This window comes from Falco cherrug, chromosome 4, assembly GCF_023634085.1.
Source record: "Falco cherrug isolate bFalChe1 chromosome 4, bFalChe1.pri, whole genome shotgun sequence".
In the NCBI taxonomy this organism is placed as follows: Eukaryota; Metazoa; Chordata; class Aves; order Falconiformes; family Falconidae; genus Falco; species Falco cherrug.
In genome coordinates, this window is record NC_073700.1 from 9,956,987 (window position 1) to 9,964,530 (window position 7,544).

The following is a 7,544-nucleotide window of genomic DNA, read 5'->3' on the forward strand; positions in this document are numbered from 1 at the left end:
GATATTTGGCTGCTAAGAATACGGGCCACCTTTTCCCTTGCCACCTTTCTTCAGCCTTCAGAGCAGGCAAGAAATAGGAGGGGCAACTGGCATGGTTAATTATATCTTACACCACCATCCATCAGAATTTGACCACCATTAGGTTTGGGAAGTTGAAAAGCTACCTGTAGAATACAAGAGGTGGTGAGATGAGTCTCCTCCAAATGCAGCTTATCCACACAAGAAAGTATCATAGGTATAACAAGTATAATAAGGCATTCAAATACTAACAGAAAGTAAAAGGAGGTCAGCGCTCAGGAAGACCAGACACACACAAGTTCTAAGGGAAGGAACTCCATTTCCATTTTGCACAGTAGGATGGCAAAGAACAACAGACATCTCTGCATGCCAACCACCTCCTTCATGCTTGAGAAGGAGGGAGACCATTTCAGTAACAGAACCCTTAACCTACTGGGAAAAGGGACGCATCTTGGTTCAAGACAGAAGACACTTTCTATTCATAAACCCATCTTCATGGTACAGAAAGAAAAACACCCACACAACTGGAAAACCAAAAGCACATGCTCTCAGTTGTAGGGTGAGGAAGGAAAATAAGACAGCATCATCTTCCACATTCAGGAAGACAGCCTGGGTACCCCACCAACTGGGCAGGATTAAAACAGGAGCTACGTAAAGATAACAGCAGCCAAGTCTCCTCCAAACCTGTCTAAACACACTTTCTCCAACACAGAAACAACCTTTCAACCATCAGCACTACCCTTCAAAATTATGTACTCCAACTATTTTCTGGAGTCAGTATTTTTTACCGTCTAATCACTCAAGTAATCAAAAGGGCATTTCCGAGAGAATGACAAGGAGAACAGTCTATGTACTCACTTTCCCTTTCACTAGCAAAACATTATCTCCTTCCCCTTTTGTTTGATATTTCAGTGGTGACAAAACAAAATGTCGATTTGAAGACATAATACAAATGAACCAGCACTACAAAAGACAACATACAAGAAATCTCTCAGTTCTTAACTGGAAGATCTACCCCACCCTACGTGTATGAGATACAGCACAGAGTTACTCCATAGTTTAAACATGTAGTTTCAACCTGAGCTGTGAAGCCACAGATCTCAGGGGCTGCCCTGATCCCATTAATTCATTGGAAGAAAAAATTATGTTTCCTTCACTCACAGGACAGAAAGTCTCTCCTTTCACACACACATACACAGTTTCCTTTAAGAAAAGTGAAAATGCTAACTCACCTTGATGCCTTTGAAAACTGTTTTACACAGAGCTTTCAAACAAAAGTAACAGTAACATTAAAGTTTCTTTTAAGGCACTGAGGAGATGTGGAAAGAGTATTTCCACACACACCCCTTAACACAGTCACCCACGAAGCCAAGACTTAAACGGTCAAGTTTCTTGCAGGAAGAAACTGACAAGGCTTTTCCCACAGAAACATATTCCATAAGAGAGCTGGGGAAACTCACCATTTCACACTCCCTGTGTGCGAACATGGACCCTAACAAGGGACCTTTTCCTCTTCATATCCAGGGAAAGGGAGAAATCGGGAATGCTCCAGCAGACGAGAGTGTGAAGGGATAGGGGCTACAAGAACCTCCGCTCTTAGAACAGGTAAATACCAGCCAGCCCTAGCAGCAAAACAAGATGGCAAACTGCCTGACGCCCCGGAGCCACGGCGGGGCGCGGAGAAGCGCGGGGAGCGCCCCTCACCTCAGCCCGCCCGCGCGGGCCCCTGCGCACAGGGGAGCGGCGGCCGCGGGGCCCCGCCAGCGGCACGCGCCAGCCCCCGCCCTCCGGTAGCCAAGCGGGAGGGGGCGCCCCCGCCCGCCAAGGAGGGAGGGGCGGGGCGGGGCGGGGCGGTGCTGCGCTGCCTTCCCGCCCGCAGCGAGAGCCAGGGAAAACGGAGTCCGCCCGCCTGCGGGGACGGCCCGCACCAAGGCAGATTAAGAGTCCCGTTCGCTCGAGCAGCAGCAGCCATGGAGGGGCGCGGGGCGGTCAGTTATATTAGGAGAATTCAAGGAATTGCGCCTGGCAGGGGAATAGCTATAGGGGTCCCTGTAGAGACGCAGGTGGGGGTGGCCGCGCTGCCCTGACACAGCCGCCTGCGAGGGGAGCTGGGCCGGGAAGGTGGCCGGGCTCCCCCCTCCTCGCTGACGTGCGGCGAGAGCGGGAGGACAGGCCGCCGTCCCCCCTGCCCCTAGGGCTGGAAAACGAGCGGCCGCAGGGCCGCAGGAGGTCGCTCCCCGCGCCCTGGGAAGAGCCGCTGAGCCCGCGCTGTGGAGCCTGAGGTGGGAGGAGGGCGGCAGCTGACAGCCACCGCATCCTCCCTCAGAGCAGGGCGGCCGGGGGTGGGGGCAGGCATGAGACGGAGGATCCTTCCCATCCTCGACTTCGCCACAGGGAAATGAAGTACCAGCGGAGAAGCGATTTGATGGAGGGGGGGACCTTCCCCCCCTCCCCGCCCTTGGCGGGAGGGGGGAGCCGGGAAGGGCCTGCTCTCGGCGGAGCCGCCGGGAAGGGGTCTCCCACCGGGTGGCCGCCCTGGACATGCACATGGAGGGCAGGGGCATCGGAAAATAAACCAAATCCCAAACAACCGAATAGTTAAGTGAAACCACCGATTTAAAAAGCCAACCAGAAAACTAACCCTGGCAAGTAGGATTTACCCTCCTCTTGACTGCACTTATTGGCCGTGCTGATTTGTAACGAGCTTGTATCTGCCAATGCAAGTGGTCGGCTGGTGTGTCCATCAAAAGGGAAATATCAATTCGCCGCTGAGGGAGTAGATTCCCATCCATCCATCACAAGGCTTAGCAGGTAGCCGCCTAGAAATCAACCACACACTAATAAAAATATATATATATATATTCTTTCTCCAGCACGTTACTACTCTAATGCTCTCAGAAAAATACATAGGTATCCTTAATGAGTATATGCATGGATTTTATCATATGCATCCCTCTTGTCCAACCTAAAATGATCTTTGAAAAAAAAAATTTTTTAAAAAAATCACAGCATCATAAGTGAGGGACCCCAGTAAGTATTTTAATTATGCAACTGCAAAATAATATCTTGTTAGTTTCTGATTTCCATTCACCAGCCACGAGAAGGGTACAGAAATCTCTCACCTTTTTCCTGACACGATTTTTAAAACCCCAAACATTATCCAGTATTTAGGTATAAAAGCTAGGAATTTCCAAAGCTTATAAATTCTATTCTAGAGAATTTTGACAACAATAATATTTTTAAACATTGGGCACAAAAAATGAGACTCCCATGGCTGCTTTTAATAGAAACTGCAAGAGAGGTTTCTGGTTGACGATTCTGTAGGGAGAGGCACTCTGTTACCAGAATAAGATGTGCTCTTGGTCCCATTTATTACAATGTATCTCTAAAGCAATATAAAAAGCCTATTCTCCGAATTCATTTCCAGTTTCAGCTACCAGACAGTTGTAGAAAGCAATATATAGAAATTTACTTAATCACAATAAATTTACAGAAACGTATTACAGCCATATTCTTGTTTAAGCTTCTCACCTTTCAAATCATTGCATCTCTCTTTCATCCTCACGTGGATTTTACAACATCACGTTTAGCTGACATCTCATTTGCGCGGAGGAAGGAGGCAGCAAGGGAAAGCCGGAGCAACCGAACACCTACGAGGGGTGGAAGAGAGGGAACCTGCTGCAGTCGGGGGAAGGCTTGTGTGCTCCTGTCCCTCGTCTTTCTGTCCCTCAGCGAGTCTCCCTCAGTCAGCTGCGAGCCTGGCTGTCTGGGTTGCCAGTCCCTGACTCAACATTCCCAGCATTCCCGAGGAGCTGGGGCTTCATCGGCGCGGAGCGGCCTGCCGCCGGGGGCAGCAGCAAGCTCCAACAGCGGGCGGAGAGCCCTGCCAGCGGGGCACGCGTACTGCAAGCCGATGGGTTTCTCACTGTCCGTTCGCTGCAAACCCATGGGTTCCAGTCGCCACCCTGTAAGCGTCGGAAAGTGCGTTGTTTACTGTGAAACAGCCTAAACATACATTTATGTCCGCATAAAACTGCGGAGGCAAAATCGCTTTCTTGTCCCTGTTCACCAAAGGCCAAAATGTTTCAAAGCCAGGTGCTTAAGAACACAGTATCTAAAATCCATTACTATATGTGCATACGGGGTGGGGGGGGGGTGGGGGGGGGTGGGGAAGATCTAAAGCTGTGTTTTGGCTTAAATGCAAAAGTAATTAAGATTACACCCATGTTTGTGTTTAAAAAAAAATAGTGTGCAGGGGAGAAAAGCAGGAGATAAGCTGCTATGTGAAGCCTGAAAGCATTTTTCATCAGAAAAATGCAGAGTGCATTAGAAATTACCCCTGAGATCCTACATCTTTAGTTTTGTGTTAAGGGGAGTGAGGGAAACTTCTATAAACACCACTGACTTCTCATCCTAAGAAGTGATGTTTCACACACACACCCCTTCTGTCTTTCCCCTTTTTCTCAAATTGTGTGAGTTTCATTGCTCTTGATACAATTAGAACTGATCACTCTCAGTCGTTAGCTTCAAGGCTACTTCATACCTTACTCTACACAGTTTCACAAGCATATTTTATCTGCCTCTTCCTAACCTCATTGCCATAACAATGTTTTTAAGAATCACTTCTGCTGTAATCTGCATTTTATTCCTCTCTTGCCCATATATGCACCCATCCATACCACTATTAAACATTATTAATAACAGCTTTTATGAATTACTATTAAAAACTATGTCAAATGAAACAGATTTCAACCAATCATGTTTAAAACGAACATAATCCCTTCATTGCTGTATTTGAATTATCTAAAGCCAGTTGAAATAGTTTACTGTTGTGAATGTTTATTCAGAGATGCAAATATTCAAAACAACGCTAGAATACAATTCACAGAAGTAGTATAGCAGGTTTTTTATTACCCCAAGAAAGGGACATACCCTTACAATATCAGTCTCCCTTAAATTACAATATGGGGTAAATATTTTTCCAAGTTCAAAGTAATAAGATAAACCATGATTAAAATGCAAGCTTCAGTTGCTTTCCAAACCTGCACATTTACTTGAAGACATTTCTGTTAAAATAATTACAAAACCATGGAGATTATGGACAGATAAAATCTGTTCCTGAAGAAATTGACAAGGGACATGGTTTTGTATACAAATCATTTCACTTGATCTAAAAAGCAAACAGAAGGTGCTCTTGAAGAGTTAGCAAGTCTGCATCTGTAAGGAAATGTACAAACACTGTAAGATGTGGGTCACTACACTGTGCTTCAAAGCACAAGAAATGTCCATTTTCAAAAGTTTAGCGTTTAATTTGGATTTGGTATGCAATAAGAACATCTTACAGACCTGTCTCAGTACTGTTAATGATCAGAGGACTTTTGTTCCAAGTGGTGTCAGCTGCTGACAGTTTTTTAAACAACATATCACACCACCCCTGTCTATATGACAAGACAGGAACATCAGGTTCTGCTTTGTCTTTTGTGACTCATTCACTGGCAAAGGTACAGGCCTTGTGATAGCCTGCAAAAGCCAGCATCATTCTGACAGAAGACCAGTAGCCTAAGAATCTTCTTTCCAAGGAATAATCATTGTGGGAAGAGTCACCATAAGGTTGCAACAATATTGCAATGAATTAAGCTTGCTATCATTCAATAAAGTTTGTAGCAGAATTAATCATAGACCATCTTGGAGCAGCAGACCATCTGCAGGGGGACTATCAATATTACTAGTGCCAAAGAACAGAATATACCCACTGTGGACAAGACCATTTGGTGTAGAGCTCTGTGGGGAAAAAAATATTTTACCCAATTGTATTCAAAAGGAGTTGTTAGAAAAATGTGCAGTTCAAGTGAAGGGAAAAAAATAATCAGAATTTTAAAGCTAATCTACTTATTGTATTAGTAGAAACAACATCCATGCAAACAAGCTCAGGGTCACATAATCCAAACCCATCAACAATATTCATTCCTTACATTCAAGACAATGATGGAATCCAAATCCAAAGGGTAGGATAATAACAAGAGTATGTACTTAAGACTGACTTCTTTGCAGCTGATGAAAGTTCTCATTTCAGTCTAATCACAGGAACATCTGTGTTGTCTTCTGTGTCATGATGCAGGTGGGTACCATTAAGCATAAAATGAAGAAAGCCAGATCCTCTGAGTAAACTAGCACTTTTTTCCCTTTTTGTTTTTGTTGTAAGACATTCCAAACAATGCGTTAACACTAGACATATCTCTCAGCCAACTGTTAGAGGAAAGCAGTCTGCTGTAAAACTTAAGCCAGCATTTACAATGTGTCATGTGATTCTATATCTAAGGTTTACACTTTTCAACACCTTTACCTTCACATACATTTTTGGTTAGCACATTTTTGTTTGTTTTCTGAAATTGTTTGCTTTCTACCTTAAAAATAAGCAGCAAGAACTATGGTTATGCTACATATCATATACCAGGAGCTCTGAAACCCCCACTGAAATTAATGACAAATTTTTTTATTTAAATGAGTGTGTTAGGCCTTAAGCAATTAAAGTACATAAGAAATACAGATTTTCAAGTCTGTGATACTAATTTTGGAAACAGTAAAGTATAAAACATCCTCTTATTAGATTAACTAAACAGAAAATTTATGAGTATAAATAATTCAAAATTGCATTAGAAAACATGTTACCGATTGTCTTCGCTTCCTGTGCCTCCCTTCACCCTTCCCAGCTCTCTTTTACTACCACAGGTAAGAAGAGAACTTCAGCAGCAGCTAGCTCCCTTCCATATTTTGATGAAGATGTATGATCTTTAGTGCTTCATTTTTAAAAAAACAGAAATACAAGTAGAGATGGAGCTTAGTCACTGCTGCTACGTAACTGAGAGCAAGCAACTGCAGGTGGTGCTTTAAAGACTGAGGAAAATGCATTTTAGCTTTATTCCATTGAACCTGGCCCTGATTATTCATCTGTGTTTCCCTAGTGGCAGAGTTTTCAGCTTTCATTTTCTATTACAAAAGCCAAGTCAGGAACGAGATAGAACAGTGTAACTAAAAATTAATTGTAAAAAATAATTCTGGTATTAATGTATGAAATACTGAATTACTTTCTCACAAAAGTACAGTACACGTAGAAACAATACAGAGACATGAAAATTATTAAAAGCATGATAGCTGCTGAAACAGAAATAAGAGATCATGTAGGCCAGCCCCTGTGTTTTGATGGTAAAACCCAGAAATACATAAAATAATGTTAGACTATTATCAAGAAATGAAATCAGTAATTCTGTTTACCCTGTGTTGCAGTACAAAGCGAATAAGGATGACAGTAACCTCCTTGATAAAATTTAGCTGCTTTACATTCACGAGCACTTTTAAACTTATAATTGTCCAGTAGAACTCAGTATTACCAAGATACATTGTTTAAAATTCAAAGAAAGGGTTTAAGGAAAATATTTTTTGGAAAAGAAAGCGAGTCATGATGGGTGTTGGTGCTCTTTATTCATACTAATACCCAATTCCCAGCAAGGATCAAATCAGAAAGTTAC

At 43.4% G+C, this 7,544-nt stretch overlaps 1 protein-coding gene across 4 annotated transcripts in view; it reads right to left on the minus strand.

Annotated features, from left to right (window-relative positions):
* The window catches only part of ERC2 (ELKS/RAB6-interacting/CAST family member 2), a 521,548-nt gene extending 517,758 nt beyond the window's left edge, over positions 1 to 3,790 (minus strand). For 2 of the 4 annotated variants that reach the window (XM_027805155.2, XM_027805144.2), the window contains exons 1-2: positions 3,550 to 3,790; positions 2,660 to 2,837 (exon numbers count right to left, since the gene is read on the minus strand). The gene's annotated coding sequence lies outside the window, so the exon portion shown is untranslated. Of the gene's footprint in view, positions 1 to 1,478; positions 1,712 to 2,659; positions 2,838 to 3,549 lie in introns of those variants that run through there. The other 2 variants (XM_055710069.1, XM_055710070.1) reach the window with 2 other exon arrangements.
* Between the last annotated feature and the right edge of the window lie 3,754 nt (positions 3,791 to 7,544).